Source organism: Triplophysa dalaica, chromosome 4 (assembly GCF_015846415.1).
Source record: "Triplophysa dalaica isolate WHDGS20190420 chromosome 4, ASM1584641v1, whole genome shotgun sequence".
Taxonomy (NCBI): domain Eukaryota; kingdom Metazoa; phylum Chordata; class Actinopteri; order Cypriniformes; family Nemacheilidae; genus Triplophysa; species Triplophysa dalaica.
The window spans coordinates 6122279-6134309 of NC_079545.1; the positions used below are offsets into that span (position 1 = coordinate 6122279).

Genomic DNA, 12031 nt, shown 5'->3' on the forward strand with positions numbered 1-12031 from the left:
AGTAAGAGAGCAAAGTTGCCACATGACAACACCAAAGCGAGAGTTAAATCATATGGTAAAGGCAGAAATTCTTTACAGCTGTGAGCTTTGACACACTATTGCAGGGCACGAAAGCAAACCATAATTGTTTAAAACAAACAGTATTTCCGTACCTGACCAATTAGCATGATAAATAGGAAACTGTGATAAATGGTTAACTGCTGTTTCATTATAGACACTTTGTGTTTTCCGCACTCAAAGGAAAATCTAATCCCTCTAAATTACTGTAACTTTCCCGTCATTGCGCTTTTTCAAACCTTACCACTAAATCAAGTTTGAGGCTCAAACTACATTCTTCTTGTACTGGGATCGACAGTTTTTACTTTCGAATGCCAGATACGTTTGCCTGCCTAAAAGAAAACACTTTAATTCAAGCTGACAGCTTAATGTTTTGAAGCAAATTCAATTCCTTTCTAATACTCCTTATTGGTCATTTTTGAATTGTAAAATATCCAGAATTCCAACTCTAAGGACTTGGATGACAATGAACGTTCGGGTTATGTTACTGCAAGCATAGTAAGTGTCCTCTGATCTTCGCAGCCTGCGAAGCTAAAGTCATTTTTCTTTCCCACAAAATAACCTGAGGCGCCGTGGCTTTAAGACAGAGATTCACTTAGAGATAATGGGAGAGCGATAGCAAGACAGCGGGCTCTGGGGTCATAGGTCAATCTACTGTGTGTCTGAATTCTGGTGTCCTGAGATATTGAAGGGCTTTCCTGTTGTCTGGACAGCTATCGTTAACGCATGCATGTACAAACACATGTACAAACAATTATGTTGGGTCACAGACAGAAATTAAGCTCCCAATAAAGGAAGGCAAAGCAAACAATTCAGAATTGTGTAAGCAGTGCTTGCTTAGGAAAACATCAGTTTTAACATTGGATAGACTTGATATTTACCTCAAACCATGAAGCCTGGAAGGACTCATTTATAAAAGCTGTAATTGTTTTCTTTTGCCCTTATGTCGCCATCTCTGTTTGAAATGTAAAATTGCAGCTTACTTTACATCTTAATATGGGTTTAAGACAAATAATGTTAAACTTCATTGTTAAAAATGTAATTTCTGTGAAATTTAACCCAACAAATCAATTGTTTTATAAGCTAAAAGCTGCACATTGGGGTAAAGAGACAATTTGGAAGACTGATTTTGTTTTTTATTTTACTTGTGAATTTATATATCTTTGATTATTTTAGCAAAAAAGGATTGCAGATTTAACTTAAACAGACGTAAGATTTTTGTTTTGTGTAAGATTAAGTGAAAAAAAAAATGATTGCCATGTATTGAATAAGCCACCTGCAGCAATCACATAGCAACACCCTAAATCCCTCAGACCCCCTTAGCAACTGGGCAGCAATGCCCTGGCAACCACACATTTCAGAAATGTAAAATTTAGTTGGTTTCCACACTACCTATTTTTAGAATTTTTACATTGAATGGAAATAAGTAAGTAAGCCCCTTCTCCTTAGGAAACGCTTGAAAGACATATATTAATATTGTGTGTTGAACAGTCAACACTTTCAGTGGGAATGGGGTTCCCTAAAAACTACTATGAGGTAATGTGTCATAATTCATCAAATGACACGGACCTTTTTATCAAAGTGATGTGTATGTCAGAAGGTCTTTGTTTAGTTGAATTGAACAGTATTTATTTGGCCGTAATGGAGTAGTTCACTTAAATATGTAAACTCTCTTATAATCTACTCACCCTCATGCCATCCCAGATGTATATGACTTCCTCTCATTCAGCCAAACACAAACAAAATTGTATTATCGACGTGTTACCTAATGGAATTCAGCGTATTGGTATTTACTTGTTTTGGTTTAAATTTAGCTAAATGAGTAAAAATACAAATTAAAGAAATAATAAAGAATAAGAATAAAACTTCTGTTCAAATTTGAAGAGTTTATATCCAAAACCAGACAACTCTGTTTTTTTTAATTGTTCAAAACTCACGATTGATATCACTTGGATATAAAGTCAATGGATCGATATCATTTTGGAAACTCCTAAAAACAAAGTTTTTCCAAATAAACACCAAATAATATTTTTTTGAGAAATGTCGAAGTGGTTTGGTGTCTATACAGTGGAAGTCAATGGGATCTGACATTCTTTGTTATAAACGTTCTTGATAATATCTTCTTTTGAGTCCTACAGAAGAAAGTCAAACAGATTTGGACTGACATGAGTATGAGTACATGATAAAATAATAATAATTTTTATGTGAACAATCCCTTTAAGTAACAACCTTTATGTTCAGCTAAAGAATGAAAGTCCTGTATATCTACTGTAGGATAACACAAGGGTGAATACATTTTGAGAGAAATTTTATTTTTGTTGTGAACTAATCCTTTGAAATGATAATGACAGACAGTAAATTATGTAGAATTCTTCTTATCACTCATGTCCTTAAGCATGCCTTCAGCTCCTCAGTCAATTCATTTCAAACATGATAGAATAGGAGATGCTTAGCATGTGACATGATTTAATCTTTGTGTCCGGAGGCTTTCCTGCGACAACCATGATTTTACAAACAGTACTTTGTTGGACAGTCCAATATTGTACAGCTAAACACAGTATCTAGTAGCAGTGAAGAGTTGTGAATGACATATTTTACTTTAAATGGTGCAGACTTTTGAAGAATACAGTACTGCACTAGAGAAGAATACTGTGCAGAAGAAAAGTATAGAACAACCAGATAAAGCAAAAAAGAGTGGCAGAGTCGCACAGTCGAGAAGAGGAGTGTGGAGTAGGGCAGTGAAGAGTAAACTTGGGTTGGTGGGTGGGCCTCGTCCCCGCTGTTGTAGCTTCAGCCCAGCACGCTAACGCCTCTACCGGTCACAGCCTCTTTACAAGCCTCCTGCCGTTTACAACCTACTGAAGTGTTGGCTGTCATTACCCAGGAGTAATTACTGTGTGGAACACCTCCGGGCAAAGCAGGAGAACTGGACGGACTGAACAGCGAGTCCATTAAAGTGCAGAAGGGGGGGACTGGGGGGTGGTCCACGACCAGATGAGTCTATGCTTAATTTGTCAATGACTAACATGACTGGCCTGCTCACGCTTCAGCCTTTGATGTGGCTCAGTAAACATTGGAGAGGGAGTGCAGCAAGCGCCCGGAGAGTGCCATTATCTATTCCAGAGTGCACTGGAGAACTGATAAGGATGTCCGTAGGGCGCCTGGCATCCGTGGCTTATCTGCGTGGCCGCATGACTCCGCTTGTTCTTGTGCATTGACGGATCTTGCTTCTCTGACCTAAGCTCGCGTGGGTACATAAAACCCCGCCTGGCACACGCTAGGTACCTAAACATCTCTTTAATGTTGCACCTTGGGCTAAGAGGGTCAGCTTTTACTTTGAAATCCATTTATTGTTTGTGGCCATGTCTGAGTCACCTAACCCAAAACAGAGCTGAGGAGCACTTAGCACAAAGCAAATACACATTCCAGCACTTCTTACCAACTGTCTTTTGGTGTTCAAAGAGTTGAAGATGGAGCGTTTCAATATTTTAATGCCAAAATACTTTCTAGTGTTCCAGGTTAATATGTAATTATAAGTAATCCATTGGTAGGGGGATTTCACTGACAAACGCAAACATTGTGGATCAGCGGTGCTATCAAATCATTGCTGTTTGTTTGAGCAGCCCAACACAGTGACACGGGCACGACCAGTGTTTGTGGGCGGGACCATATGTCTCTTGTCCAATAGTTTGGTGGTTTAGGTGCACAAAAATACAGATTGTTCCTTAAAGGTTATTTGTTGGGCTGGAGAAAGATTCTACTAAGACAATAAGCCCCAAGAAGCCATGGTTTACGGTGATTTTCAAACAGCTAAGGGGTCTTGTTAGGCAATATTATTTTGGGGAATTTTACAGAGGCTTGGAACAGGCCACAACCAATCAGAATCATGGACCAGAAGAGTATTAAGAGGCTAGATAGAAATGGATCTTTTAAGAACCTTCCGCTAAAAGGTTCTTTGGGCAAACAACATTTTTTATCTCATCATTGAAATGCTTTTAAGTTTCTTTATTTCTAAGTATAAAGTATAATTGCAGCTTTTACCCATTTGCCTTCTTAATGCATTAACCTTTTCTTCTGATTAATACAATTTTCTATTGCACACAAGAATACAGCGGAAAGTGGCAGAGAATAGGTTCAGATGGCACTGGCCAGACATCAGGGATCCTGTTGTCAACTACGTGCATATTTATGTAAATTGAACTGGGAAAACAACCGTACCTCATCAAGATTAGAAAATTGTGGGAGCCCTTTGGCGTTAGTGTCGACCAACCGTGTTCAGCCTAACACATTTAACCTCTCAAGTCAAGGCTCTTTTATCAAAACCGCATGCATACCTGTAGCTTTAATCACCGCCATCCGAGGTAACAGCTACCCCAAAACTGAGTCCCATAATCTAGAGGAATGCAAGCGTCTATAGCGATTACCTGCAACTATAGCAATTATCCCTTCACTCTCGGAGACAGACCCTGATCATATTTGGCACTCCGATTCGAGTCTCTTGTTGATCAGGTCCGGCCCGTCACCACTGAAGTGGCCTGTTCCGCCAAAGTGCCGCAAAAGTGACAAGAGACGTCCCTATTTTACGGCAGGCCATCTGAAGACCGGAACGATAATGAGTGCCCCTCTCAACCCCCTCTCCTTTGTTTGAGCCGAATGTCTGAAATATTTGGGGAGATTTTATCAGATCTGTTATGTTTCTAAAGGAGGCTGTCTGTCTGTGGGACAGTCTGAATGGAGCGTTGAGTCGTGGCCTCAGCCGTGGCAGATGAGTGAATTAGTCAGCGTGCTGGGCTGTCAGCACTCTTACCTTTCTGCCTCTCGGCTGTGTCGAATGGAAACTCGGTCTGGGTCAAGAAACAAGACACATTTCACATGTTTGTACGCTTTTAAAGGCAATCTGAAAATGATTTACTGAGTTATGGCGTTGAATTTTTATTCCTAGGCAGTAATTCACTAAGAATTAATTGCACCTGCTGATAGCATCCAGTTGAAGCCATGCAAATCAGATCGTTGTACAGAAACACCAAAGATTTAATCCTTGAAGCAACTTGAAAGAAAAAAAAATTCTGGTGGGTTAGTCTTTTGATGAACTTTGCACTAAACTCCAATAACTGTTAGTCAGATTTGTTTGCAAAAATTGTGTTTTCGTCCCATCACATTCATAGCTTCATATAAGGCATATATGTGTGATTACTGAGACATTAGAAATCAGACTACTACACCATCACTGTCAAACTAGCAACTGTTGGGCCTAATGACCGGTTCCTAAGTTTTCCCCAGCGTGTGCTCTCATTCCTTAAGACTGTATTAATTACTAATGTAGGCTGGTGATATCAGAGGGCTGGAACGCTGTGAGTCTCATAGCTTGGGCTGTGTTGTAAATCAGTCCGGCTGTTCAAAGGGAAGCCATGAGGTTCACCTGTCAGCACAGGCAAACTTACACTCGCTGGAACTCCCCACTGCAGACTAATGCTTTGGGAAGATATACACTGATTGTCTGCGAGTTATAGACAATGGTACGGCTCTTGAGAGCTTTCCTTTATCATCAAAGCATTTAATATACACAGGTGTGAACATTTTTTTGCATAACTCTGTGCTTTTATAATTTTCAAAAAATCTGTAGGAGGACAGGACTGGACACACCATATATACGTAATTTATTTTTAAATATTTCAGTATTCACAACAAAATGTGTGAAGACAAATGATTACAAAAACAAATGATCGCAAAAACAGTAAAAAAGTGCAAATGCTCTTTTATATACAATAAGAGTTGTAGTATATACGGATATTTTAATTATTAAAATTTTGTACCAGTATTAGAGACTAATGTGCAGTGCAGAGATAGTGAAAGCATCCTATATTGACTTGGAACGGATGTGATGGAGCAGCAATTGAAACATTCATGCTTGTTTATTTCTTAACTTAGGGCAAAACGGACAGTTTACAAGTGTTCAATTGAATCTTGAATTAAAATTAGAGATTTGCAAGACGTTTGATATGTCACTATATTTAAAATAATTAGCTGAACATTTGGGCACTTCAGAAACTGTTTAATTGTAATTGTGTTGTATTTATAATGTGTATGATTGAGATTGATACTGTTGCATATATTTTTAGTGTAGATTAAATATTAGTATGTATTCTATTCATTATTTAGAATCGGGATCAATTGTGATCAACTTTTTTTCTTTTTTTTTTACAAAATAGGTAAAACTAAATCACGACTAAAAATAACATGTAGGGAACACACGTGCTAGTTGTCAACAAGGAATTTGGTACAGGAGCTATGGCTCAGTAATAGGGTTTGGGGCCAAAAGTCCAGCAGTGCTTCGGGGTTTACCATATATGTTAGTTTGAAGCACGTAGTTGTAAATATATTTCTTCCTAGCTAAAAATGCTTTACTGTCATTTTGGATGTTTGCTAAATAAAAACAACACAACTTAGTAAAACATGTGGGCAAAGCTCAACTATATATAACAAAGACATACTGCATTTGAGCTAAAGTTATGAAATACGTCTCTGGAAAAGAAAAAGTCAAGTTGTCACAATGTATCAACATTGTTATTTACAATTTCTAAAAAGTAAAGTTAGTCAAATAGATACTGTATTAAAAAAGATTAGGTTTTGCTGGCAAGCCTATAGACTGTTTAACTTGAAAAAAGAAGAGATCGTAACGTTTATAACCTGGATTACTTTTGTGCTCTACTCTGTCTGGCTTGTTCATTTGTTTGATTTTATTTTTAGTTGGAGAAGCTTAGTGTGAAAATTCTGTTGCATAGAATAACCTACGAGGGGCGCTGAAACTTCATCCAGCCAGAAAAGCACAGCAGGGCTCTGAACTGCAAAGATGTTTTTCCACAAATTAACAACATTATAATATATGTTTATAAAGCATCCCATGCAGCATCACAAAGTGTAATTTACATACAAGTACATTCAAGATTATGAATAAATCTTCATTAGAGTGTTTGTTTTAAATAAGGATGAATAAATAAATAAAATGACAAATAATAAAACGTGTATACTTTTTATCTTAATTATAATTTTTTACTTTAATTCAAAGAATTATTCATAATGACATTGATTTAAATCTAGGTTTTTGTTATACTGACTGATGTTTTGAATGTTTGTTCTTTGTTCTCAGAGATTGATCATGTATCAAGTTTTAATTTCTACACAAAACAGAGAATGTTCAAAATGTTTGAGTGAAATGTCTCAAGTTTTATGTATGTTTTTTTTAGATATTGAATGGCTTCAGGGTCTTGCATAAGTTTTAAAACCGAGTAGATGCCCAAAATCTTCTCCATGCCCAAAAAATGGATCACAAAACCAGTCTTAAGTAGCACGGGAGCATTTTAAGTAAAAGACAAAAATTCATTGCATGGGTCAAAATTATAGATTTTTCTTTAATGCCAAAAATCATTATCATATTAAGTAGAGATCATGTTCCATGAAGATATTTTTTAATTTCCTATCTTATTTGGATTTTTCTGCACTCTCAGAATCCAGAGTTTTAAGCGTTGTATCTCAGCCAGATATTTTCCTACTCTAACACCTCATAGAAAGCTTATCTATTCAGCTTTCAGATTATGTAAAAATATCAATTTCAAAAAATTGACCCATAAAACTAGTTTTGTTGTCCAGGGTCACATTTTATAATCTTCATAGGCCCCATTGTGGTAAATCTTCCAAAAGCCAAATTAAACTTTTCAAAACATGGATAAGCACAAATGCTTTTTATTCTATCAATTGTAACGTCTCTAAATCCTTAACAAGCAGGTAACCTTTCCTGTGTGAGCACAGTTCTTAGTCACAGAGGTAAGCGATTTCCTGGGATAAGCTGGATAAACGCTGGGGTTTTAGGGAGCATATGGTTTTACAATGATCACATTTTACAAATGTAAACTTGAGCTGTCAGATATTTGACAGTGGGGCAGTCGCAGCTCAGCGGAGTGGACCTGAAGCCCTCAGCCAACTCGCATTGGATGAAAATGGAAGGAATGGGACAGGGTTCGAGCTTTATTGCCCTGCATTAAAGGGCTCCATGTCTTTGGACTGAGGAGACTTTCAAGCCATGAGTTATGTAAATATAAGCAGCTCACTCCTGCCTTTTGAAGTCCCGCTTTGTATGTATCGAGCCAATTTCTTTATCTTGGAATTGTTTAAACAGCTGTTAGTTTTAGTAAGGGATGTTCCCGAGATTGTTCGCTCCTCTCTCTTGCTACTTCCTCTTTGCTTTCTGTTTCTTTTTCTTCTTTTTTCTCTCTTCTAGTTTTTTTCCTTTTTTAACCTCCCCAGGAACTATTAAAGGAGATTATAGATGCTTGTCTGACCTTCACTCCATAACTCGGTTTGTACATGTGCTAAGCTTCAAGACACTTTGATCTTCTCCTGTTTAGAGCGCCATAAAATATGTTGTTTTTAAGGCTGTTGGTCACTTTCTGTTTAATTGTCAGATTTTTTTTCTCATGTTGAATGTTTAGTTTTGTCCCTCTAGCTATTCTTAGAGCTCGCATGACTTCATGATTTTGTTGATTATATATGCTGCCCGTAATGAACCTAGAACTTCTGACCCCTGTCATCTGTTTACCCTTAACAGCTACATCGTTCTTTACTTCAGCTTTGTCTTAACATATCAATACATATTAAGGTAATTTTTAACCTGCTAATATATTTTCTTTAATAAATATCTGGCACACTCACTATTGGTCTATGCACCGATACCATATTTTAAAGACCAAGGGGACGTACCGATATATTTTTCTGGAAAAGGCCGATACCGATGCCTACATGTTCTTTTTGTGAGGTGGCAAATTTCCAAGCACAACACACTGAAACTAAGTAAAATAGAATAGCTTCATATTTACAAACATCTCCACCTCAAACAAATTATGAACATATATATAGTTTTATGTGCTGGTCACAAAGTATCAAAGAAAAAAATTCAGTCAGTTCGGTCAGGTATGTCACGTGAGGTATCGGTTTTTGGTAACGTTGTATCTTTGCGAGTATGAGTAGTCTACGAGTTCGGTATCGGTGCGTCCCTAATTCATTCCCTACATTTTTTTTTTATTATTTTGCTATATTTTAAAACTACCACTGGTAAAGGTTCTAACGGTAAAGGTTTATTTGATCTAACTTTTCTTGCATTATCCTGGAAAATTTAAATCACAGAAAATGTAAAACTATGCAACTGGATTGTAATTAAAAATAGTAATCATGTTTTTTTAATACATATAAATATTGCTAATATTAGGAATATGATTAATATTTTGTACCGTACTTATTTTAGTTGTCAGGAATAGATGTAATGTAGTTGAATTACTAGAAATAAGTTAAATTCTCAACCGTTAAACTCTCTTTAACTAGGTAGATAAGTTAATGATATAATAAATAAATAACTTTTAATTATAATTCACCAAATCATATTAAATTGCATATAGATTTTTTCCCCAAAATACAACAGCATCAAAGCATTGGATGGAACAGAAAAAATACTGGACACGCAATAAACACTTTATCATCTCTCAATATTATATTGTGAAATGTTCACAAACAGAAATCTCTGATCATGTGCCGAGTAATATTTGTCAGTATTTGGAATGGAAGAAATGTAGTGTTTCAGTTGCCCTGACTTAATTTTTCTTTTCTAAATGCTTTCATCCTTTCAAACTAAATTCAAAGCAGCCTTGCTTAGCATTACCAGTTAGTGAAAATAAACGGTTAACCAACTAAAAAGTGCATGCACATCAAACAGTGTAGGACTTCATTGCAATTCAAAGGAAACCACTCCGGGTGACCTTGGGCAGCAATCTCCATCTTAATGAAGCGGCCGTTGCTTAATTGAATTTCACATGTGGCGAAATGTACTTGAGATGTTCTTGTTTTCTTCTCTTCTTGCTTTTTGGAAGCCGAGATCCTTCATGACTTTAATAATCAGTGTGGTTACCACATTTGCTTAAGTTAGTTGACATTATCAGATTATGCTCTCCTGATCAGAGCCACATGCTGAGGCCCATTGATTATATCTCGTCCCGTATATGTGCCGCTCGCTCGTACGCTAAATGGGGCTCTAACTGCATTTCCTGTCGGACTTAGTGAAGGGTATAGCAACAACACACGAACACAACATCCAAAAAAGACTTTTAGTGTTGAACAACCCTTGTCGTAATAAAAAACACATTGTAAGTTGTATTGATTGACCGGTGATTCCCAAACAGAGGTTCACGTAACCAATTTACACAGGTACCAGGGGTTTTTTAAACCTTAAAGAAACAGAACATTTTGCTTAAAATAAAATTATTTTATTTACATTTATATATTCAAAATATTATTATAATTTATTATTGATGTAAAAAAAAGACAGTCAGATCTTTTCACTCACTGATTCAAAGTAAATACAGTGAAATTTGTGATTAGTTAATACTAATATTTTTAATATTAGCAATTATTCCTCTAATGCTATAAGATATCCATTTTAGTGTTTATATAGTTTAAAGGAGAAGGACAATATATTTCTATTTCAGGCATGATATAAGGGATTTTACTGATGGGGCTGTGGAAGTCAAAACAGGTTTGTGGAACACAGCTTATCGATGGAGTTTTCTTTTGGCAGTATCATATTGAGTCTGTCTTTGTAACAAGAAAATAAAAGTAAATGACAAAAACTCAAGAAATAAATTAAATTAATCTTGCATATCGTGTTTTTGCATTTTCTGAGTTTTTTTAATGTTTCCTGTTTGCTTTTAAGGAAAACCAACCGGTGAATTACTAAAGAAACAACATATTTTTCCAAGAGCTTGTGATATAATTTGATTCATTGTGTCTGCTGGGAACAGATTTTCATATGCTGCTCTTCTATTTTATATTTGGAAGTGAGTAATGTAGCAATGGTAGTTTGGAGAATTTGAACGGGTCACTTTGACATGATTGTGTTTTCAGTGGACAGTCAAAGTTACTGTGGAGACAATTACTGAGAATAGGAACTTCATGATTTCCAAACATAAAACTGCTCGTTAAAATGTATGAATCTGTTTCTATAGTGAAATCAAGGCATCTTACAAATAGTTTTTTTGTTTGTGAAATGTTTAGCTTGAGAAGTGTGCCTGCGTTTTTGCCCTTTTATTAAATTTAGTAATCAAAGCTATGACATTTTTCAAGTGTGGCAACTATAATGTCAATATTACCATCAATTACCTACAATCAATTCCTATATTTATTGAAGGCTTGAATCCAAAGTATTGGGTTAAATGTCTTTCTGGGAGTGGTGGATGCTGGATTCATTAAGGATTTTCCTTCCTCGTCTCTTCCTCTCAATCCATCTGAAGTGCCATTATGGCTTTTCAGTCTGCTTCCTGCGGATTCTTTTCTGTCCTCTCCCTCAGCCTTATAAAAGGTGCCTTCGCCGATGGATAGTTTGGGCGGAGAGGGCTTTCTGACATGAAGGGTCCTCAGAAGCTGGGCTTTAGGGTTCGAGTATGTGTGTGTATGTTTGTACGCTGCTGTGATTGAAGGCAGAAGTCCTAAATGGGTGCCGTGTGATTAACTACATGGCTGGCATTGCGCAGTAATAATGAAAACCAGCATAGTAGACTAATGATCTAAACTCTCTAAGCTTTCTCCTCTCCTTTCTCTCTCCCTTTGTCAATGTCATGCCTTCTGTTTTTTTTCTCCATAAACTTGTATAAACACTGCTCCCCGACTCTCTCTCCCACTCTTTCCCTTCTCTCTCTGTCTCTCTCTCTCTCTCTCTCTCTCTCTCTCTCCCTCATTTGGTTTTGTTTGTCATCCTTTTTGTTTTCATCTTCTCTCTAATTCTTATTCTTCCACTTAGTTCTGGTGACCTTGTTCGTTTCATGTATTTTCTTTCATGTAGCAAAAGTGCTTTGGATGTGTTTATACTGACGGCTGTGCATGTTTCTTCTCATGGAGCATCAACTAAATAAAAACTAAATAAAAAAGAAATGTTCCA

The 12031-nt window shown here is 36.6% G+C and overlaps 1 long non-coding RNA gene across 1 annotated transcript in view; it reads left to right on the plus strand.

Moving 5' to 3' along the window:
- LOC130419782 (uncharacterized) overlaps positions 1-12031 on the plus strand; it is a 32521-nt gene that overhangs the window by 17977 nt on the left and 2513 nt on the right. The window lies entirely within an intron of this gene.